Raw genomic sequence first — 25252 nt, 5'->3', positions numbered from 1 at the left:
GTGCCTTCTATTACATCTGCTTAACTCACTTTGCTTAAAATACCTTAAAACTGAACCAATTTTGAATGACCAACAAAACCTGAAACTCGCACATTGTTCAATGAACATTGCTCCATTGGAACATACTCAGTTGACTTAACATGTAGTTATATACTTGTACTACAGGCACTATTGATTTTTTTTTTCAGATAGATGAATGAGTGATATCTTGAGCTAGGATGGAACTTTACATGTTCCCCATTAATTCAGAAGCAATGTTTTTAATGATTTTTCAGAAGCAATGGGATACATCACCTCCTTCTTGCTACAGTAATGTATGCATGAAGAATATATCACTCTTTCATTAATTATGGTATTCCAAATGTTAAGAGTATATCAGTCTACAGGTACTCTGTGTGTGAGGAATGTATCTACATCTCTCATTGTGGGATTTGTGTGTGAAAAATGTAATTTGTTAGATAGTTAGTTCTGAGTGATACATTGTAATGGTTCATCTAACTTAAATTACAAACTTAAATATTAGATCCTTCTGAAATGAACCTTTTGGTTAGGCAACTGACATCTAATAATTTTACTCAAACTGTTCTAGTCTACAGTGAGAAACAGACGAAGATCATGCTGATGCAATAGAGTGGATACCCATCTGAGCTTGAGCACTATTTTGGTACAGTGTGGAGAGAGATTTAGTCTGGTCAGAACATTATGGGCAGATGAGTTTGCCACACCACCACCTGAAGAGTGTTAATAGTTGAAGGTTAGATTTCCATGGTGAAAGCGAGGACTGCAAATGCTGGAGATCAGAGTTGATGAGTGTGGTGCTGGAAAAGCACAGCCAGTCAGACAGCATCTGAGGAGCAGGAGAGACAACATTTCAGGCTGAGCCTCCATCATTCCTGATGAAGGGCAATGTTGAGTCTCCTGTTCCTCGGATGCTGCCTGACTGACTGTGCTTTTCCAGCACCACATTCTTCGACTCTGTTGGATTTCTATACTTGTGTCAGGAGGTAGCTATACTTCAGAGAGCTGCTTGGCCAGTTAGATTGGTTGGCAGCTTTGTGGTCACAGTAGTGCCACTGGGACACTGGCCACTTCTGGGTCTCTGTGCAGTTTCACCATTCTAACTGCCTAATCCCACAGGATGATGTACTTAAATGAACGTCAGGAGGGATGGAGATGAAACATGGGAGAGGGGGCAGTGGTCTTAATGGAGAGGAAGGGGGCATGCGAAGGACCTTGACAATAGGTGATGATGCAGGTGAGGGGTGGGGGTGTGGGGACCTTGGAGGAGTTGCATGTGCTGACCTAGAAAGGGGGCTGTGACGGATGTGCCCAATCATCTATCTGTTCAATGTCCAAACAAAATGCTGATCTGCTACGCTTCCCCAACACTGTCTCCTGTTAGCTGAAAATGTGTGATCAGGCAGGAAGTGGCCCTTAAGTTTTTTTTTGCTTTATTCATAGAATGAGGGTGTCACTGATTAGGCCTTAATTTATTGCCAATCCCAGAAAGCAGTTAAGTGTTAACCATATCGCTATGGTTCTGGAGTCACATATAGTTCAGACCACGGAAGGATGGCAGTTTCCTTCTCTTAAGGATATTAGTGAACCAGATGATTTTTTTTCCCCTTTTGATAGTTGACAATAGTTTTATGGTCTCTTAATTCAAGACTTTTTTTATTCAGTTCAAATTCCACCATCTACCATGGCAGGAATTGAACTGAGGTACCTGGAATATTACCTGAGTCTCTGGATTAGCATCCAGTGATAATACCACTAGCCCATGGTCAATAAATGGCCACATAAGGTGCTCAATTAGAGAGAGTATGGGCAGGCTGTCCTTGTCGCAGCAACTCCCTGGAAAATTACAAACTGGTCAGTGGCAGGTCAGAAAAATGGTGGGATTGTGACCTAAGGATTTTTAAAGGCTTCCTCTGCCTGATTGCCTGAAAATCTGTTGATGGGGAGTTATAAAATTCTACATGATTTCTAAACAATAGGATCCTCTTGTGGGATAAGTTGATAGAAAATGCAGTGACTGTAATCTGAGCTGTATTTAATGCCAACATTGGGGACTTGAATGTGAAGTTCTTCTTGTTGTAGCTTTGTGGTTTAGTTGTGCCCCATCCTCAAGTAAATCCAGGTTTGCTCTTCTCACCAGCATTCAGAACTGCGTACTGCTTTCAAAACAATAAAGGTCTACACCTAAAGCACTGCCACTTTAATAAAAAAAAGCAATATGTGTCGTACTGCTCATGAATAAAAAATTAATTATAGTATCACCTGTGACATTGGATAGTAGCAGGACTAGCATATCTTCTTACTAATTACCGGGTTTGACAATGTCATTAGGGGACAATTACTCTATGGTAGATAATAAAGCTATTAATGCCTCCGTGTATAGTTTCAAAAAGTTGTTTACCTCATAAATAAAAGTGGTCTTTTAATTTTGGAGGAAGGACACTGATCACAGCTGCAGTACCATAGAAACATGAGGCACTTAACTACTCTGCCTGTATTTTCACTGCATTTCAATTCAGCCACAGTCTCAGTTATTACCCACCTTCAAAGATTCAAGGAGAAGGATGAGACATGCAAAAATATATCTCATATTGCTGGTTTGAACCTGTAGTCAGTGTTTACAATGAAGAAACTGCTTTTTGGGGTAAGAATACACTCATTTTCACTCTTTGCTAGAGTACTCGGATAACCTTAATTAAGTTACTTTACATTGCTCCCATGTTTGGTCAGATGACTGCACCTTAAAATCTCTATATGTCTGAAAATGGAAAGCAATATTTTTGTACTTGCTGTTTATTGGGACCAGGCAGAAGACAGCTTCTTCTATTGTATTTTACTGTGAATGAAAGACCATGGGTATATATTGTTCTTTCATTAATACAGACTCTTGGATTAAGCAGATTCACACAAAAAGTATTGTAAGGTTGATACATTAGCTCATGGATTATTTTGATTATTGAGTTGTTGGATTTCCATTATCTTTTCAATTTATTTATTTTTCCTTTGAATTTATCAGTCAAATATTCAGATTGGGGAGCAGGGATGTTTGTGAACTGCAACATCTTAAGATGGTGCTTTATGTGTAACATTAAGTAGTTTACAGAAATGTAGTGGGTGGGAAGAAGGGCAGTGTTTATGAAATGTTTTAAAGATTAAATAAAATTAAACCTCATATAGCAAGTAAGGAGAATAATTAGCAAGCAAAGGACTCAGAGTTCAGATAATTGGCAAGGAAACTGAACGTAAATGTTTATTACTCAGTATATTGTTTATGATATGAAATTTGTTGCCTGAATGGGTGGTGAAAGCACTTTCACAAATAACTCAAAACAGAACAGGATTAATACTTGAAAAAGCAAAGGTTCCAAGGTGAAGGGGGAAAGAACAGGAGAATGGAGCCAATTGGATATCTTTTTCAAAGAGTCTGTGGACTAAAGGACTGACTCAGTTCATGTGATTGAAGGAACAGTCAGATGGGTGTATACTCAGTAGTGGAGAAATGCAGTGAAGTACAGTGGTTAATTTGTAATGTGATGGCTGTGAAGTAAAGGCAATAATTTCTGCTAAGCAAAAGGCTGACTGCAACAAGGTAGACTTGGAAATGTCAAAACTGTCTTGTAGGATGTGGGGCTGAAGAAAGTAGTGAAGTATACAGCATACGTGCCAATTGCCATCATTTCACAGTGCCTGGTGCGTACTGAGTGTAACAAGCATTTATGGACAAAATATTTATGGATGCTGTTTCCACACCAAGATTTCAGAATAACGTGTATGGTAAAGTAACCCCAAAATCATCAGTAAAATGAATTGTCCAACAATTAAGTTTATGAGAAAGCAATAACATGATATAAATATCTGAAGAAAAACACCGCCACCTTATCGGAAAAAGAAACATTCCTTTTGCAGAGCAGGATTTATGTTTTCATGTGCATCTGTTGTCTAGAAGAAAGCCTTCCTTATTTTTCATTTCTTTGAGTTTTTAATAGGGTTTCCATATTGCAGCTATTCATACCTCTAGGGGTTTTGGTACTTTAATGGGAGAATAACTGGCCTGCTCACTTTGGTTTGTTGTTATGTAGAAACATAAAATCACCTCTTTATCTTCATATTGATTTTAAATGCATCAAATTATTTTGAATCCGATTTACTAGCATGAAATTCCAAACATTTTTCAAGTCTCCTATGATAATTCCAGGGGGTTTCAGATGGAGCCCATAGGAAACCAATCTAAAGGTTTTTCTTTGGGGTTACCATTCAACTTAAGATAATAGATCAATAGGGTTTTGTGAAATTATAAGAATCATAATTTTTAGAGAAATGTCAACTCTTTTGCTGTGTGCAAAGTTGCATTAATAGTGGTGTGTGACGCATGATTTGCAGATTTCGTGAGGAAAGAATGTTGGCCAGGACTCAAGAGAACATTCAGCTCTTCATTACTCGCCATGATATTTTCTAAGTCCGTTTGCAGCTCGGTTTCAATTTTTTATCTGTATGACATTGCCTTCAACAAAAGAAAGTTAAATTAAGAATGTTACCAACTGAACAAGAATGAGACTGAACTGGAGAAATTTATTTCCACAACTTGATGTTTAAAGTTCAAATTAATCAAGAACTGTAGCACAAAATTAGTTGAAAGTGAATTGGTAACCCATTTTGCACCGTGTCTGATTGTCAGTTTGAAAAAGTTGGTTTGCGTGATAGTTTAGGTAGTGTTCACAACTTTCTGTAGTTTCTTTCGGTTTTGGGAAAAGCAGTTGCCATACCATGCTGTGATGCATTCAGACAGGATGCTTTCCATGGTGCATTTATAAAAATTGTTAAGGGTCTTTATAAACATGCTGACTTTCCTTAGCATCTTAAGGAAGTAGAGGCGTTGCTGTGCTTTCTTGACCGTAGTATCAACATGGGTCGATCAGGACATATTATCAGTGATGTGTTATTTAAATGTGTTGGAGACAGGATGTTGATTTGGGAGCATATTTTCTGGCTAAGCTTTCCTCCAGATTTCAATAGTGTATGGAGCTGGATATTTTCAATTTTTGTTCAGATATAATTTTGCAGAGCCTTGTTGTTAAGTTGGGAGGCTTTGAAGGTCTTTGTATATGGGGAGGTACAAGTTGTTGCTGATGAGAATTATTTCTCACCATGTTGCTGTAACCTGAGAACAAGATCATAAGACCAAAAGCTGTATGAGCAGAAATTATGCCATTCAGCGCATTGAGTCTGCTCTGCCATTCAATCATGGCTGATGAGTTTCTCAACCCCATTCTCCCACTTTCTCCCTGTAATCTTTGATTCCCTTGACAATCAAGAACCTATATATCTCTGTCTTAAATATACTCAATGACCTGTCCTCCACAGCCTTCTGTGGCAATGAATTCCACAGATTCAGCACTCTTTGGCTGAAGAAGTTCTCCTACCCTCCATTCTAAACAGTATTCCCTTTACTCTAAGACTGTGCCTTTGAGTTCTGGTGTCTCTGCTAATGGACACATCGTCCACTCTGTCCAGGCCATTCAGTGTTCTGTAAATTTCAATTAGATCCTTCTTCATCCTTCTATACTCTATAAAGTATAGATCCAGATTCCTCAAACGTTCCTCATATGTTAAACCTTTCATTCCTGAGATCATTCTCATGAATCTCCTCTGGACCCGCTCCAGTGCCAGTGCATCTTTCCGGAGATATGGTTCCCAAAATTGCTCACAATACTGTAAATGTGGTCTGACCAGAGCCTAATATAGCCTCAGAAGTACACCACTGGTTTTATATTCTAGTCCTCTTGAAATAAATGCCAACATTATATTTGCCTTCCTAACGACCGACTCAACTTGCAAGTTTACCTTAACAGAATCCTGGACTAGGACTCACAGGTCCCTTTGCACTACAGAATGTTCTCCCCATTTAGAAACAGTCTATGCCTCTATTCTCTCTAGCAAGTGCATGACCTGTCCTCCACAGCCTTCTGTGGCAATGAATTCCATAGATTCAGCACTCTTTGGCTGAAGAAGTTCTCCTACTCTCCATTCTAAACAGTCTTTCCTTTACTCTAAGACTGTGCCTTTGAGTTCTGGTGTCTCTGCTAATGGACACATCGTCCACTCTGTCCAGGCCATTCACGTTGCCCACATTGTATTCCATCTGACACTTCGTCAGACATTCCTAATCTGTTTAAATCCTTCTTCAGCCTCCCCGCCTCTCAATACCACCTGTCCCTCCCATCTATCTTTGTATCATAGAGACATAGAGATGTACAGCATGGAAACAGACCCTTTGGTCCAACCCATCCATGCTGACCAGATATCTCAACCCAATCTAGTCCCACCTGCCAGCACCTGGCCCATATCCCTCCAAACCCTTCCTGTTCATACATGCATCCAAATGTCTCTTAAATGTTGTAATTGTACCAGCCTCCACCACTTCCTCTGGAAGCTCATTCCATACACGTACCACCCTCTGTGTGAAAAAGTTGCCCCTTAGGTCTCTTTTATATCTTTTCCTTATCATCCTAAACCTATGCCCTCTAATTCTGGAATCCCCGATCTCAGGGAAAAGACTTTGCCTATTTATCCTATCCATGCCCCTCATAATTTTGTAAACCTCTATAAGGTCACCCCTCAGCCTCTGATGCTCCAGGGAAAACAACCCCAGCCTGTTCAGCCTCTCCCTATAGCTCAAATCCTCCAACCCTAGCAACATCCTTGTAAATCTTTTCTGAACCCTTTCAAATTTCACAACATCTTTCCGATAGGAAGGAGACCAGAACTGCATGCAATATTCCAACAGTGGCCTAATCAATGTCCTGTACAGCCGCAACATGACCTCCCAACTCCTGTACTCAATACTCTGACCAATAAAGGAAAGCATACCAAACGCCTTCCTCACTATCCTATTTACCTACGACTCCACTTTCAAGGAGATATGAACCTGCACTCCAAGGTCTCTTTGTTCAGCAACACTCCCTAGGACCTTACCATTAAGTGTAAAAGTCCTGCTAAGCATTGCTTTCCCAAAATGCAGCACCTCGCATTTATCTGTATTAAATTCCATCTGCTACTTCTCAGCCCATTGGCCCATCTGGTCAAGATCCTGTTGTAATCTGGGGTAACCCTCTTCACTGTCCACTACACCTCCAATTTTGGTGTCATCTGCAAACTTACTAACTGTACCTCTTATGCTCACATCCAAATCATTTATGTAAATGACAAAAAGTAGAGGACCCAGAACCAGTTCCTTCAACTAGATGATTCATGTAGAAAGTGAAAAACTGTGGTCCCAACACTGATTCTCATGGAACACCAGTAGTCACTGGTTGTCATCTATCCCCACTCTCTGCTTACTGCCAGACAGCCAAGCTTATATCCATGTAAGCACCTTGCCTCTAACAACATGGGCTCTTAACTTATTCAGCAGTCTCCTGTACGGCACCTTGTCAAAGGCCTTTCAGAAATCCAAGTATATCGCATCCATTGGTTCTCCTTGGTCTAACCTGCTTATTACTGGGTGTAACTGAGGTCACAGTATAGAGGTTCATCCCAAAGACAAGAAAGATTATCCGGGGTTGGGGGGGGAGGGGGGGAGTGGGGAGGGGCGCGGAGGTGGGAATTAGACAGCCATGGCTGACAGAGGAAGTCGGGAAATGGATCAAAGAAAAAGAGAGAGCCTATGAAGTGGCCAAGAGCACTGGGAAATCAGAAGGTTGGGAAGGCTACAAAAACAAACAGAGGATAACAAAGAGAGAAATAAGGAAGGAGAGGATCAAATATGAAGGTAGGCTAGCCAGTAATATTAGAAATGATAGTAAAAGTTTCTTTCAATACATAAGAAACAAACAAGAGGCAAAAGTAGACATTGGGCTGCTTCAAATTAATGCTGGAAGGCTAGTGGTGGGAGATAAGGAATTAGCTAAAGAACTTAAGAAATACTTTGTGTCAGTCTTCACAGTGGAAGGCATGAGTAATATCCCAACAATTAAAGAGAGTCAGGGGTCAGAGTTGAGTATGGTAGCCATTACAAAAGAGAAAGTGCTAGGAAAGCTAAAAAGGTCTAAAAATTGATAAATCCGCCTGGCCCTGATGGCTGTATTTTAGAGTTCTGAGGGAGGTGGTTGAGGAAATAGTGGAGCCGTTGGTTGTGATCTTTCAAAAGTCTGTGGGGTCAGGAAAAGTCCCAGATGATTGGAAAATTTCTATTGTAACATCCTTGTTCAAGAAAGGATCAAGACAAAAGAAGGAAAATTATAGGCTGATTAGCCTAACCTTGGTTTTTGGTAAAATTCTAGAATCCATCGTTAAAGATGACATTTCAGAATTCTTGCAAGTGCAGGGTTGGATTAAACCAAGTCAGCATGGATTTAGTAAGGGGAGGTTGTACCTGACAAACCTGTTAGAATTCTTTGAAGAGGTAACAAGTAGGTTAGACCAGGGAAACCCAGTGGATGTTATCTATCTAGACTTCCAAAAGGCCTTTGATAAGGTGTCTCATGGGAGGCTGCTGAGCAAAGTGAGGGCCCATGGTGTTTGAGGTGAGCTAATAGCATGGATTGAGGATTGGCTGACTGACAGAAGGCCAAAGGTTGGGATAAAATATTCTTTTACAGAATGGCAGCTGGTGATAAGTGGTGTCCCGCAGGGTTCAGTGTTGGGGCTGTAGCTGTTCACTTTATATATTAATGATCTAGATGAAGGGACTGGGGGCACTCTAGCGAAGTTTGCCGATGATACAAAGTTAGGTGGACAGGCATGTAGTACTGAGGAGGTGGGGAGGCTGCAGAAAGATTTAGATAGTTTAGGAGAGTGGGCCAGGAAATAGCTGATGAAATTCAACACGAGCAAATGTGATGTCTTGCACTTTGACAAAAAGAATACAGGCATGAACTATTTTCTAAATGGTGAGAAAATTCATAAAGCCGAAGTACAAAGGGATCTGAGAGTGCTAGTCCAGGATTCTCTAAAGGTTAACTTGCAGATTGAATCCGTGATTAAGAAAGCGAATGTAATGTTGCCATTTATCTCAAGATGGCCCCACACTGCAGGAAGGACATGCTGACACTGGACCGTGTCCGGTGGAGATTCACACGGATGATGAGTGGCTGAGGATCCTGGGATTGTATTCACTAGAGTTGAGAAGGTTGAGGGGTGGCGGGGTGGCGGGGGGGGGGGGGGGGGGTACCCAGGGAGATAGTGAGGAAAGTGATCAATGTGAGACTGGTGCAGTTGAGAAAATAAGCAATTCAAACAATCAGGGCAGGCAGGGACAAAGCAGAGAACAAGGCAGGACTGATAAATTAAACGCATTTATTTCAATACAAGAAGCCTAACAGGGAAGGCAGATGAACTCAGGGCATGGTTAGGAACATGGGACTTGGATATCACAGCAATTACAGAAATATGGCTCAGGGATGGATAGGACTGGCAACTTAATGTTCCAGGATATAAATACTTCAGGAAGAGTAGAAAGGGGGACAAGAGAGGAGTGCGAGTGAAGGTTTTGATAAGAGATAGTGTTACAGCTGTACTTAGGGAGAATATTTGCGGAAATACATCCAGGGATGTTATTTGGGTGAAACTGAGAAATAAGAAAGGGATGATCACCTTACTGGAATTGTATTATAGACCCCTAATAGTTAGCGGGAAATTGAGAAACACATTTGTGAGCAGATTTCAGTTATCTGAAAGAATAATAGAGTGGTTATGGTAGGGGATTTTAACTTTCCAAACATAGACTGCAACTGCCATAGTGTTAAGGGTTTAGATGGAGAGGAATTTGTTAAGCATGTACAAGAAAGTTTTCTGATTTAGTATGTGAATGTACCTACTAGAGAAGGTGCAAAACTTGACCAACTCTTGGGAAATAAGGCAGGGCAGGTGACTGAGGTGTCAGTGGGGGAGCAATCTGGGGCCAGTGACCATAATTCTATTAGTTTAAAATAGTAATGGAAAAGGATAGACCGGATCTAAAAGTTGAAGTTCTAAATTGGAGTGAGGTTCATTTTGAAGGTATTAGGCAAAAACTTTCAAAAGCTGATTGGGGACAAATGTTCGCTGGTAAAGGGATGACTGGAAAATGGGAAGCTTCAGAAATGAGATAACAAGAGTCCAGAGACAGTATATTCCCCTTAGGATGAAAGGAAAGGCTGGTAGGTATAGGGAATGCTGGAATGCTGCTTTGATGGAATGAAACCCTTAAATACTTTCATCCACCCCTTTATCAAAGCATCGCGCTCTCCATGGGTTGAATCTTCTCCTATCTGCTCACTCCTTTACCCCCACCCCAGCAGTCCTGTCTTCAACATTTATGCCACCTTTTCCTAGTACTATCAGTTCAGAGGAAAGGTCACTGAACTCAAAACATTAACTCTGCTTTCTCTGCACAAATGCTGCCAGATCTGCTGAGTTTCTCCAGCAATTTCTGTTTTTGATTCAGTCTTTCAATTTGTCCCATCCAGTGGTGAAGAGTAGCATCTGCTGAGCAGAGGCAGACATCTGAACAATGTGAGCAAAGAGATGGGGAAATAAGCATAAGAAGGCTCCAAATTCTCTATATTATGCAATCTTTCCCAGCAGTATTTGTTGTTTTGCCAACCCTCACTTCCTATTCTCCTGTGTTTTGCCATTAAGTGTGATAATGTTGCTCTTTTAACAAGATTATTTTGTCTTTGGCATTTTTTTCAGAGACGTCATAAAGACACAGACTCCAAAAAGTCTGTTTGAAGGGTTTTAGGGCCAGTTTGATTATAGCTAACAGATACTGCCTCAGACAAAAAGGCGTTCAAGTTTTTGAAAAAAAAACCGCTTGCACAATGAAGAGGGAGTGGCCAATTCTCTCAGCTCAGCTTTTCTCTGGTTTGATTTGGTTTTGGTGGTCTGGCTCTTCACTGATAGCAGTCAGGCAATTTTGAAGCTGCTGGACCCAAAGAAGCAGGTCCATGCTAATCCTCTCTCTGTGACAACCCTCTTGTAAAACCTGTGTTTGATTTTTCCTTTGGTGCCAAGGGGCGTTTATGGGGATTGTTGTAAGTATTGGGAACATCATCATTAAGTTGGTATAATCTGTTGGGTTTTCGTATAAATTAAGTTATTCTGTATTCTGTTCTCTTTTGTTTGTGTTTCATTCAATAATCTTATAAATAAATTTGGTTTTGTTTAAAACTAAAGGTTTGATCAGCTGCATCGCTCCTGGGGTATCCATGTCACACCTGCTTAAAACAACTAGCAAAGTTGAGTCTGGGTTATTTTCTTGAAATGTTTTGAGGAGGTCTGGCCTGGTTCATAACACAAGAAATGGAAACATGCAGGTCAGCCCAATTACAAGCTGGATGTGTTGCATCTAAACTAGAATGGTTCAATATCCTTATTGGAAGTTTGTTCGTGCTGTTGGGGAGGTTTTAAGCTCATTTGGCAGGGAGATGGGACACAGATGTGAAGTTGGGAGTAAGTCTAATCAGATATAGAAAGAAGCCTGGGACAGTCCAGCAGGTGGAGAGGACATGTGCTTGAAAAGGCATATGGGCACTCCAGAATGCGAAATTGTATCTCTTTTAATGCAACAAAGTTGACTTGTAAGATGGATGGATTTAGAGTGTTGATCAGCACTCTATGGGTAAACGATCAGCACTCTATGGTTGCAATTACTGAGACATGGTTGAAGGAAGGGTAGGATCGGCAGCTCAACGTTCCAGGGTCTGAAAGTTTCTGATGGAGAGGATGTAAGCGAAGTGTGAGCATTACATTATTGATAAAGGAAACCATCACTGCGCTAATGAGAGAGGATGCCCGAGAAGGGTCTTTAAATGAGGCATCTGGGTAGAGCTTAGAAATAAAACAAAGGGTGTTACTTTGCTAGGATTATACTACAGATGTCCCAGCAATCAGAGGGAGCTTGAAGAGCAGGCAAATCGCAGAAATATATGAAAGAAATAGGGGTTTCTTTAATATTAACTGGGATTGCCTTAGCGGGAAAGGATTAAATGGAGTGGAAGTTTGGAAGTGTGTCCAGGAGACTTTTTTTTGCTAGTACATAGATTGCCCACTAGAGATGGGGCAGTGCCAGACCCAATCGTCGGCGATGAAACTAGTCAAGTAGTTGAAGTTTCAGTGGGTGAGTAGCTTGGGGATAGTGACCATAAGTCAGTAGGTTTCAAAGTCAGTATGGAAAGGATAAACATGATGCAGAAGTGTCTAAATTGGGGGAAGGCAAATTTCAATATCCTTATATATAATCAGGCAAACATACATCGTGAGCAGCTGCTTGCAGGTAGGTCTACATTTAGAAAGTGGGAGCCTTAAAACTAGTGTAGTGAGAATTCAGGGCCAAAGTTTTCCTCTAAGTTTGAAGGACAAAGAAACAAGTCCAAACTATCGTGGATGTCAAAGGATATTAAGACTTTGATAATGAAAAGGAAGGAAGCATGTTAACAATGGGGGAGGCCCTTCAAAAGTATAGTGTAGGGAGTTGCTTAAAAAAGAAATTAGGCAAACAGGGGCCACAAAATATCTTTGGTAGATAGGATTAAGGAAAACCCCAAGGCATTTTATAAATATTTTCAGAATAAGAGGATTACCAGCGAAGGTGTGGGGCCTTTTAGAGACCGAAGGGGCAATCTGTGCATGAGACAGAGGATGTGGATGAGATCTTTAATGAATATTTCTCATCCGTATTCACAGAGGCGAAAGACATTGTACCTAGGGATTTCAGTTGGGCTGGTGAGATTCTAGAACATGTGTAAGATTTATAAAGAGGAGGTATTAGTTGCTTTAGCAGTCTTAAAGGTGCATAAATCCCCACGGCCTGATGTAAAACATGACTTGCTGCTATGGGAGGTAAGGGAAGAGATTGTTGGGGTACTGTTGGAGATATTTAATGCTTCACTGACCACAAAAGAGCCAGATGATTAGAGCATAGTTGATGTGCTTCCTTTCTTCAAGAAATGCAGCAGGGATAGGCCAGGTAATTGCAGACCATTAGTCTGGTGTTAGTGGTAGGGAAATTATTGGAAAGAATTCTGAAGGTTAGGATGAAAACACTTGGAAAGGGATGGATTTATCAACATGGATTGGTTTGAGGAAAACTTGTCTGACTAATTTAATTGAATTTTCTGAAAAGGTGACTAAATATATTGATAAGGGTAGTGCAATTGATGTGGTTTACGTGGACTTCAGTGAGGCCCCACATGGAAGACTTGTCCAAAAGCTAAGAGCCCCTGGGATCCAAGGTAAGTTGGAAAACTGGATACAAAATTAGCTTACAACTAGGAGGCAAAGGGTGGTGGAGGAAGGTTGTTTTTGTGATTGGAAGCCTGAGACCAGCAGTGTTTCACAGGGATCGGTGCTGGGATTAATGCTTGTTGTTATGTATATTAACGACTTGAGTGTGAATGTAGAGGGTATAATGAGTAAGTTTGCAGGGAACACAAAAATTGTTGGTGTTGTTGATAATGGGGAGGATGGTCTCAGGCTACAGAGTGAAATTGATCAGGTGGTGGCAGATGGAATTTAATCCTGATAAGTCTGAGATGATGCATATTGGGAGGCCTGTTTCAAATTATGAGAGACATAGACAGTGTAAATCATGAGAAACTTTTCCCATTGGCAAATTAATCTAAGATCAGAGTGTACAAGTTTAAGTTGAGGTGTATGTGGTTTAGAGGAGATCTGAGAAAAACCTTATTTTTTCATTCAGAGTGTGGAAGAAATATGAATGTGCTGTCTATGAGGCTGGTGAAACAAGTACCTCACATTTAAGAAGCATTGGGCTGAGTACTTAAAATGCAGGTAAATGGGCTTAGAGTAGTTTCGTGTTTGTCGGTTGGATAGACATGGTAAGCTAAAGGGCCTAGTTCTATGCTCTATGTCACTAAGTGCAGCAACTTTATCTGTGCTTTATTGCTTAACATTTCACAATTAATCAGAAATATAAATACCTAAGTAACCACCCTTTCTGCTCAAGGGAACTCCTATGAGTTGCTTCCCCTGTGGCTGAGGATGAGGTGATTTATTATTGCTTGTTTAAGACTTAGATGCACATGGCAATTCACCTGGGTGTGAGGGGGCACTCATGTAGGCACTGACAGTTCTGTGATTTAAGCCTTGGTCACAGTGCTTGACTCCATAGATGCTTCATTTGTCTGAGGGGCTAAGGTGATGGGTAATGATAATGGAGCCCCAATCACCATCTGCTGCCTCCTCTGCCCTTTCATGGCTCCCTTCACCATTGGAACGGACACCACCTGGGACATTGTTGGTATCTACTCCATGTCTCTTTTACCACTGACTCATTTGTACTGTATCCTTTGCATATCAGTTCTTTGTTTCTGTATTGACTTTGAGTGATGCCATACATAACTCTCTCAGAGATTGGTTACACTTTCAGTGATGGAGCTTATGCATTCACACTATCGAATTGTTGTGGAGTACATGAGATGAATAGACTTGCTCATTCTCCAAAGTCTGTACCATCTCGGGTAACTTCAGCATGCTGATTCTTCTGGTATATCTTCCTGTTTTGTTTTGACTCCCCAGGCTGTGTACCTCAACTCTGTTGAGTAGGGTTGTTTGTTCTGCATCCTTTATGAACTGGTTACAGTTGATTCAGCATTTTGAGTCCTCCAGTTCTGATAAGATAAGTGTTTCACTCTGTGCCATTATTTTTAATACAAAGGCAAGGACTCACTCAGGGTCAGGTATCTGTGCTGTCGGAGGGTACATTAGTAAAATGTGTTGCCGCAAGTTCTTAAGTGTCATACTTATTGTGAACTTTGTCATTGTGTAGACCCTTGACCCTTTACAGAGGGTCTTGTGTGGCATAATAAATGGTGATAAGAAAATCAGGACAGTAAACAAAAATGTCTATTACCTAAAGGAATGAGATGACCCTCATTTCACAGGGAGCATTCTCATGCACGCTAAGCCTGAAGATTTGGAAATGCGTTCCTTCTATCAATGACAGATTCTGTTTCTCCATGCACACTGTCCCTCTGATTTGATAATTTGTCACATCAAGAGTCCGCTGCTCAGAATCAGTCAGCAATGTGAATTATGGTACCCCATCGTCCAGGGGTGCCCTATTGTTAACCCTGATGTTTAACTTCTCTTTTGGTCTACCAGATAAAGTAAGATGGGTTAAGACAATGTCAGTTTTGGTTACCACTGCCAACTTTCCATTCACTCATGCTGCAGCAGTCTGCACTTCATCCTCCTGATCAACAGGTCCTATGCTTTTGAATCATCAAGATTACTCAGCACACATCCTTCCCATAGTCAGGAGACCTCTGAGTCATAGAGATATACAACACGAAATTGACGAGACAGTCCAACTTGTCCATGCTGACCAGATATCCTAAATTAATGTAGTCCCACTTTGCCAGCATTTGGCTCACATCCCTCTAAACCCTTTCTATTTATAAACCTTTTCAGATTCCTTTTAAATGTTGTAATTGTACCTGCCTCCACCACTTCCTCTGGCAGTTCATTCCATACATGCACCATCGTCTGTATGAAAATGTTGCCCCTTAGATCCCTAAGTGCTTTTATCAGGCACCTTTCCTTCATTCTGATGACTCCTGAGCATGATGCATGCCATTTGGTTCTTTCTTTGAATTTACATTTCCAGACCCGAGAAGGTAATTGAAGACTTTCCAGTTTTGCACCCATTTCTTCTCCATTACTCTGCAGCTGAACTTGTCTGCCACCTTAGCCATGCTTTCTGAGTTAGTCTTGCAGGCATTCTATTGCCACTGGCACAGAACAGGATGTTTTGGGCCTGACTCACTGCCTTCATTTGAATCTCATGTGATGTGTTGGAAAACCAGGGGTCGTCCTGTCACAGTGGACTTCCCTATCAACTTGCCTTCTGTTCAGATCTTCCTTCGGTTTTTTGGATGAATGGCCACTTTAGCAATGGCTGATTCCCATCTTTTGAATTGGGTTTGTGGCCTCCTTGGTCCAACCTCCTTCCTAAGTCTGCTAATTGGGTAGCAAATGAGATTCTGGGCCAATTACGTGATTTACAAATGGTAATTGCAATGAGTGCTCATTGATCTAATAGTACGTGGTCAAGAACTGGAAGTCAGCAGAGTGATAGGGTTCTGCTAAAATTGAAAACCTTTTCTCATCTTTTGCGTAATGCAATGATGGATCTCCAAAAAGGAAACAGACCAAGCTCCTGATGTAAGTTTGAACTTTTACACAAAAGTAGTGAGGTATGCTAGTTAACATTAAATCCTGTTTTGCTTTGCAATTCTTCGACATTTCACTTAAAAATACGGGAATACGCTAGAATATAATATTTGTTCACAAAATAATTAAGGAGAAAATATTGGTCACTTCTTTTTTACCTGAATGTAAAATCAGAATAAATCAGAACACGTTTTGTCATGGATCTCCTTCCTGTGGTACCAAAATATATCCGAGTGGCTGACATGATTCTAATTGATTAAGTCCACAGACAGAACTGAAGGAGATTGATGTTGACAGTTGCTCTCCAGAGGGAGGCAGTAATTTGCTGTGTTAGGTTCCCATCTATCAATTTATAGTATTTTATGCCTGTTTGGATGATACATCTCTTATTGTTCTGTTTATTGGCATGTTTTCATTATTCAGTTTCTACTGTTCGATGAAGGTTCTCTCTCTCTTTCTCTCTCTCTTTCTGTCTCTCCTCTCTCACTCTCTCAACTGTTTAACTCTTCAATATCTGTCAAAATATTCTGCAATTTTATCTTTTTTTCTGCTACAAGTACCTAATGCTGGGGTTACAGTTTAATTGGCAGTGATAACCCTTTGTTATACTTCAAAATTATAACAGTGAGGAAGCTCATTCAGCCTGACAAATCCAGTCTTCCACGTAAGAAAATAATTCTAATTACACTTAGAGTCATAGAATCATAGAGATGTACAGCACAGAAACAGACCCTTTGGTCCAAAGCGTCCATGCCGACCAGATATCCCAATCCAACTAGTCCCACCTGCTAGCACCTGGCCCATTTCCTTCCAAAACCTTCCTATTCATATACCCATCCAGATGCCTTTGAAATGTTGCAATTGTACTCGCCTCCACCACTTCCTCTGGCAGCTCATTCCATACATGTACCATCCTCTGCGTGAAAAAGTTAGGTCTCTTTTATATCTTTTCCCTCTCTCTCTAAACATATGTCCTCTAGCTCTGGACTCCCACACCCCAGGGAAAAGACTTTGTCTATTTATCCTATCCATGTCCCTCATGATTTTATAAACCTCTATAAGGTCACCCCTCAGCCTCTGATGCTCCAGGGAAAACAGTCTGAGCCTATTCAATCTCTCCCTATAGCTCAAATCCCCCAACCATGGCAACATCCTTGTAAATCTTTTCTGAACCCTTTCAAGTTTCACAACATCTTTCCGATAGGAAGGAGACCAGAATTGCATGCAATATTCCAACAGTGGCCTAACCAATGTCCTGTACAGCCGCAACATGACCCCTAACTCCTGTACTCAATACTCTAACCAATAAATTAAAGCATACAAAATGCTTTCTTCGCTATCCTATCTATCTGCAACTCCAGCTATGAACCTGCACTCCAAGGTCTCTTTGTTCTGCAACACTCCCTAGGACCTTACCATTAAGTGTATAAGTCCTGCTAAGATTTGCTTTCCCAAAATGCAGCACCTCACATTTATCTAATTTGAACTCCATCTGCCACTTCTAAGCCGATTGGCCCAACTGATCAAGATCCTGTTGTAATCTGAGGTAACCTTCTTCACTGTCCACTACACCTCCAATTTTGGTGTCATTTGCAAACTTACAAACTATACCTCTTATGTTTCCATATCTTTTTAATCCTCTTTTCAATTTTATCTTTCCAGCCGATAAGCTGGGTGCTATTTGGCACCTTCACTACTAATGTTCCAGTTGGATCTTGCCATTTTCAATGTTTACTGAACTTTTTTGGATGAATGCTATCTGCCTGCCCAAAGTTGGTGGAGTCCTTCTTTATAACTGCAGATTGGTGGCATTATCCAGTCTTGACTGCAATTTTGCTTGCAATATAAGTGAAAAAACTCACTGTTTACACTAGACTGAATCAGACCAGAAGTAGAGATTCTGAATTTTTTTCTTCATTTTTTCTTGTGATTTTTGACAGAGTGGGAGTGCTCATGTTCATGTGACTCAAAAAAAAAGTTCTCTGAAATTCCTCAATAGCTAGCAGATTGGGAGTTTGGTTGATGTAGAGATTGGGTGATGTCGAGATTGTGTTACAGCCCTGTATGACTCTGTGGCCATAGTCAATGACCAATGCCCTGCTAAAGTGGACTTGATTGCCAGCTAGATGTCCATACATGTGGAAAATTATCTCTTGAAAGATCTTGATACAAAATTAAAAATAATGGTGACTTTCATTGGCAAAGAATGATGATTTAGCTTAGTAGGCAGTAAGCCTTGGTGTAGGAGGCTGCAGAGATTTCTGACTGTAACCTATCTATTGAGTGTACTGTGCAGTATAAGGTTAACGTCAGATCTCACCTAGAATGAGGTGAGGTCTGACATGTGTACAACTCTGGGTACCACATTCTAGGAATGTTGTAAATGCATTGGAGAGCATTGAGAAGCAGTTTTAAAGAATGGTTCCAGGGATGAGCAACTCAGTTATGTGGATGGATTTAAGAAACTGGAGAAAAGGAAGCTAAGGAGTGATCTTATTTTCAAAATCATGAGCTAGTTGGACAGAGTTGGTGGAAAAAACTGTGTTCCTGCTTGTAAAGGGAAGAAGAACAAGAGGGCTTAGATTTAAAGTGATGTGCAAAAACAAAAAGTCATGGTGAAGTGAGAACAGACGATTTCACTCAGTGAGTAGTTAGAGTATGGAATGTCTGGAAGTGTTGTAGAGATAATTTAAATTGAGGCAGTCATGAGGGTTTTGGATGATTATTTGAGTTAATGTAATATGCAAGATTATGGCAAAAAAGCGAGAGTTTGGCAGTTGGAAACAATGCTCATGTAATGAGCTAATGCAGGTAAAATGGATCATGTGACCTCCAACACTGTTACACTTCTGTTCATCTTTTTATCCCCATCCTCTGATTTTATGATGGAGGAAAAGCCATTGATGAAGTTGCTGAGAATAATTGGGCCTAACAAACTGAGGAACTGAAGCCTTATGTTCTGGAACTTGCCGCACTGCTATCTTAGCACTGTTATAAATTGGCACCTACCTGGCCATATGAAAAAGTGCTCAGGAATGTACTTTACACAAAAAAACAAGTCCAAACTGGTTAATTACTACCCTATCAACCTACTCATTAGTAAAGTGATGGAAGAGGTGATCACCAATGCTATCAAACAAAGTTTATTTTATAAATAATCTGCTCAGTGATGCTCTATTTGAGTTCTATACTGAAATAACTGACCTCCAACAAGACAACTATATTCTTTGCCCTGCATATTGCTCCAGCCAGCAAAGATTTTTCCCTGATTTCAATTGACTTTAGTTTGCCAAGGTTCCTTGATTATTCAGTCAAATGATGCCTTGATGTCAAGAGCAGTCACTCTCAATTCACCTCACCTCTGGAGTTCAGATCTTGTGCCTATCTTTGAACCAGTGCTGTAATGTGGTCAGGAGTTATGTGGTCCTGGTGGAATCAATAGTGAGGGTCACTGAGCAGGTTATTTCTAAACAACTGATGCTTGATAACATTGTTGATAACCGCTTCCAACACTTCACAGAAGATCGAGGGTAGACTGATGGGGTAGTAATTAGCTGGGTTGGATTTGTTCTGGTCTTTATGTAAAGTACGTGACTGGACAATTTCCACATTGCAGCTGGATTGGAACAGCCTAGCTAGGAGCAAGCCAAGATTTAGAGTGCTCACCTTTAGTATTATTGCCTAATTATTGTCAGAACCTTTGCAGTATCTGGCGTCTTCAACCATTACTTTCTAGCACATGGAGTGAATATAATCGGTTGAATGCTAGTATCTCTGATGCTGGAGACCTGGGGGCACTGTTGCCAGCAAGATCCGCACATGTCTTGTCCCTGAATGACCTTGAGGTGGTGGTAGTGAGCCATGTTGAATAACTACAGTCTGTGTAGGGGCAACCAAAATGCTGTTAGGAGGGTTGCTCCAGATTTGACCTAGTGACAATGAAGGAACAAGAATATAGTTTCAAAAATAAAAGCTTATTTAATCCAGCAATTGATGATTTGTGTCTATCCTCTTAATCTTTCTTCTGCAGCATTCGTTTTAAGCCTGCAAGGTCAATCTTGTATCCCTTTCTCACCCTCACTTCACATTATTCCACAATTAATGATTATTTACATAAAAAAGAATGGGTAAATTTTCTTCAGAATGTCCTTTGTATAGAATTTTTCTTAAAAACATTTGATTGATAGAATCTCATATCCACTCTCTCCACAAGAGTCACTGTTTAAACACTTAAAGTATTTTTACCCGTTCCCTACCCTTTTCCTAATGTATTAACTTCCAAATCTAAAACACATTTCCTAATTGTGCTTATCAGAATATTTTGAAATCAGTTGATATTGAATACTCATCAGGAAGATTGGTACGTGAACTAGACATGACTAGTTTCATATTCTTTGGAGCATCCAAGAATGACTTCTTTTCAGAGTATCATAGTAGTAGAAGCAGGAGTAGGCCATTTTGCCCATCAATCCTGCTGTCATTCATTAAGATTATGGCTGATCTATCCATCATCTCAGTCCTCCTACCTGCATTATTCCCATTATCCTTACTTCCCCTACCCTTATCCTTAATGCATCTACTATAACTTCTGCCATTTCTTTCAGCACTCTGGGATGCATTCCATCAGGACCAGGTGACTTATCTACCTTTAGAACCCTCAAGTTTGCTCAACACTACCCCTTTTGTGATAACAATTAAATTGAGGTCTACACCTCATCCTTAACCTCATTCTTTGGCAGGTTAAATACATCTTCCACTGTGAAGACTGAGACAAAACAGTTATTCAAGGCCTTGACCTTTTCAGCATTACCTAATATTAATACTTCTTTCTTATCCTGCAAGGGTCCTACGTCCACTTCAGCAACTCTTTTCTGTTTCTGTTTCATATAATTAAAACTTTTCCCACCTGTTTTATATTCTGTGCTAGTTTGCATTTATAATCTATTTTACCTTCCTTGGTTTCTTGCTTCATAGCTTTTTATTGCTTTTTAAAGTTTTCCCAATCTTCCTGTTTCCCATTGTACTTGGCTACTTTGTAAGCATGATCTTTTAGTTGGATGCCTTCCTTTATTTCCTTGGTCATCCAAGGCTGGCTCTTCCTACCCTTTGTTTTTGACCAGAATATACTTTCCTTGGGCACTGTGAAAAATCTCTTTGAAAGTCTTCCACTGTTCCTCAACTGTTTCATCATATAATTTGTGTTCCCATTCTAATTTAGCCAACTCTTTCTTCATCCCATTATAGTCTCTCTAGAGTCGTAGAAGTGTACAGCACGGAAATAGACCCTTTCATCCAACTCATCCATGCCGACCAGATATCCCAACTCAATCTAGTCCCACCTCCAGCACCTGGCCTATATCCCTCCAAACCCTTCCTATTCATATGCCCATCCAGATGCCTTTTAAATGTTGCACTTGTACCAGCCTCCACCACTTCCTCTGGCAGCTCATTCCATACATGTACCACCCTCTGCGTGAAAAAGTTGCCCCTTAGGTCTCTTTTATATCTTTTCCCTCTCACTCTAAATCTATGCTCTCTAGTTCTGGACTCCTCTGCCCCAAGAAAAAGACTTTGTCTATTTATCCTATCCATGTCCCTCATGATTTTATAAACTTCTATAGGATCACCCCTCAGCCTCTGATGCTCCAGGGAAAACAGCCCTAGCCTATTCAACCTCTCCCTATAGCTCAAATCTTCCAACCATGGCAACATCCTTGTAAATCTTTTCTGAACCTTTTCAAGTTTCACAATATCCATTTGATCAAGATCCCATTGTAATCCAGAGTAACCTTCTTCACTGTTCACTAGACCTCCAATTTTGGTGTCACCAGCAAACTTACTAACTATACCTCTTATGCTCACATCCAAATCATTTATATAAATGATGAAAAGTAGTGGACCCAGCACTGACCCTTGTGGCACTCCACTGGTCACAAACCTCCAGTCTGAAAACAACCCTCCACCACCACCCTCTGTCTTCTACCTTTGAGCCAGTTCTTTATCCAAATGGCTAGTTCTCCCTGTATTCTGTGAGATCTAACCTTGCTAACCAGTCTTCCATGGGAACCTTGTCAAATGCCTTACTGAAGTCAATATAGAGGAGAAAGTGAGGTCTGCAGATGCTGGAGATCAAAGTTGAAACTTTATTGCTGGAACAGCACAGCAGGTCAGGCAGCATCCAGGGAACAGGAGATTCGACGTTTCGGGCACAGGCCCTTCTTCAGGAATGAGCAGAGAGTGTTCAGCAGGAGAAGATAAAAGGTAGGGAGGAGGGACTTGGAGGAGGGGAGTTGGAAATGTGATAGGTGGAAAGAGGTCAAGGTGAGGGTGATAGGTCGGAGTAGGGTGGAGGCGGAGAGGTCAAGAAGAAGACTGCAGGTCAGGAAGGAGGTGCCGGGCTGGAAGGATCCGGCTGAGACAAGGTGGGGGGAGGGGGGATGAAGAAACTGGTGAAGTCCAAGTTCATCCCCTGCGGTTGGAGGGTTCCCAGTCGGAAGATAAGACGCTCCTCCTCCGACCGTCGGGTTGTTGTGGTTTGGCGGTGGATGAGTCCAATGACCTGCATATCCTCGGTGGAGTGGGAGGGGGAGTTGAAATGCTGTGCCACAGGTTGGTTGGGTTGGTTCGTCCGGGTGGCCCAGAGGTGCTCCCTGAATCGCTCCGCAAGTAGGCGGCCTGTCTCCCCAATATAGAGGAGGCCACACCGGCTGCAGCGGATGCAGTAGATGATGTGGGTGGAGGTGCAGGTGAATCTGTGGCGGATATGGAAGTTTCCCTTGGGGCCTTGGAGAGAAGTGAGGGGGGAGGTGTGGGCGCAAGTGTTGCACCTCCTGCGGTTGCAAGGGAAGGTGCCGGGAGTGGTGGTTGGGTCGGTGGGGGGTGTGGATCTGACAAGGGAGTCGCGGAGGGAGTGGTCTCTACGGAAAGCTGATAGGGGAGGGGAGGGAAATATATCCTTGGTGCTGGGGTCTGTTTGGAGGTGGCGGAAGTGACGGCGGATGATGCGCTGTACATGGAGATTGGTGGGGTGGTAGGTGAGGACCAGTGGGGTTCTGTCCTGGTGGCGGTTGGAGGGGCGGGGCTCAAGGGCGGAGGAGCGGGAAGTGGAGGAGATGCGGTGGAGGGCACCGTCGACCACGTCGGGGGGGAAATTGCGGTCCGGACGACCCATCGTCTCAGCCTGCTCCTGCCCAACCGAACTCATCTCGGCCTACCTCGACACGGTCCTGTCCCCATTAGTCCAAGAACTCCCCACCTACGTTCGTGACACCACCCACGCCCTCCACCTCCTCCAGGATTTCCGCTTCCCCGGTCCCCAACGCCTCATCTTCACCATGGACATCCAGTCCCTGTACACCTCCATCCCCCATCACGAAGGACTCAAAGCACTCCGCTTCTTCCTTTCCCGCCGTACCACCCAGTACCCTTCCACCGACACCCTCCTTCGACTGACCGAACTGGTCCTCACCCTGAACAACTTTTCTTTCCAATCCTCCCACTTTCTCCAAACAAAAGGAGTAGCCATGGGCACCCGCATGGGCCCCAGCTATGCCTGCCTCTTCGTAGGGTATGTGGAACAATCCATCTTCCGCAACTACACTGGCCCCACCCCCCATCTTTTTCTTCGCTACATTGATGACTGTATCGGCGCTACCTCGTGCTCCCACGAGGAGGTTGAACAGTTCATCCACTACACCAACACCTTCCACCCCGACCTCAAATTCACCTGGACAGTCTCGGACTCCTCCCTCCCCTTCCTAGACCTTTCTGTTTCTATCTCAGGCGACCGAATCAACACGGACATCTACTACAAACCTACCGACTCCCACAGCTACCTGGACTACACCTCCTCCCATCCTGCCCCCTGTAAAAACGCCATCCCATTCTCCCAATTCCTTCGTCTCCGCCGCATCTGCTCCCAGGAGGACCAGTTCAAAATACGTACAACACAGATGGCCTCCTTCTTCAAGGACCGCAATTTCCCCCCCGACGTGGTCGACGGTGCCCTCCACCGCATCTCCTCCACTTCCCGCTCCTCCGCCCTTGAGCCCCGCCCCTCCAACCGCCACCAGGACAGAACCCCACTGGTCCTCACCTACCACCCCACCAATCTCCATGTACAGCGCATCATCCGCCGTCACTTCCGCCACCTCCAAACAGACCCCAGCACCAAGGATATATTTCCCTCCCCTCCCCTATCAGCTTTCCGTAGAGACCACTCCCTCCGCGACTCCCTTGTCAGATCCACACCCCCCACCGACCCAACCACCACTCCCGGCACCTTCCCTTGCAACCGCAGGAGGTGCAACACTTGCGCCCACACCTCCCCCCTCACTTCTCTCCAAGGCCCCAAGGGAAACTTCCATATCCGCCACAGATTCACCTGCACCTCCACCCACATCATCTACTGCATCCGCTGCAGCCGGTGTGGCCTCCTCTATATTGGGGAGACAGGCCGCCTACTTGCGGAGCGATTCAGGGAGCACCTCTGGGCCACCCGGACGAACCAACCCAACCAACCTGTGGCACAGCATTTCAACTCCCCCTCCCACTCCACCGAGGATATGCAGGTCATTGGACTCATCCACCGCCAAACCACAACAACCCGACGGTCGGAGGAGGAGCGTCTTATCTTCCGACTGGGAACCCTCCAACCGCAGGGGATGAACTTGGACTTCACCAGTTTCTTCATCCCCCCTCCCCCCACCTTGTCTCAGCCGGATCCTTCCAGCCCGGCACCTCCTTCCTGACCTGCAGTCTTCTTCTTGACCTCTCCGCCTCCACCCTACTCCGACCTATCACCCTCACCTTGACCTCTTTCCACCTATCACATTTCCAACTCCCCTCCTCCAAGTCCCTCCTCCCTACCTTTTATCTTCTCCTGCTGAACACTCTCTGCTCATTCCTGAAGAAGGGCCTGTGCCCGAAACGTCGAATCTCCTGTTCCCTGGATGCTGCCTGACCTGCTGTGCTGTTCCAGCAATAAAGTTTCAACTGAAGTCAATATAGACCATGCCCACCATTCTGCCCTCATCAATCCTCTTTGTTGCTTCTTCAAAAA

General features: G+C 42.6%; 1 protein-coding gene across 10 annotated transcripts in view; it reads left to right on the top strand.

The window, feature by feature from the left end:
• Positions 1–25252, top strand: part of LOC122560664 (ankyrin repeat and fibronectin type-III domain-containing protein 1-like) — a 931085-nt gene that overhangs the window by 223957 nt on the left and 681876 nt on the right. The window lies entirely within an intron of this gene.

This window comes from Chiloscyllium plagiosum, unplaced genomic scaffold (genome assembly GCF_037043375.1).
Source record: "Chiloscyllium plagiosum isolate Xiang-an unplaced genomic scaffold, Cpla_swu_hap1 HiC_scaffold_20, whole genome shotgun sequence".
In the NCBI taxonomy this organism is placed as follows: Eukaryota; Metazoa; Chordata; class Chondrichthyes; order Orectolobiformes; family Hemiscylliidae; genus Chiloscyllium; species Chiloscyllium plagiosum.
The sequence above is the reverse complement of the archived record's forward strand: the minus strand, read 5'-3'. Positions and strand labels throughout refer to the sequence as shown.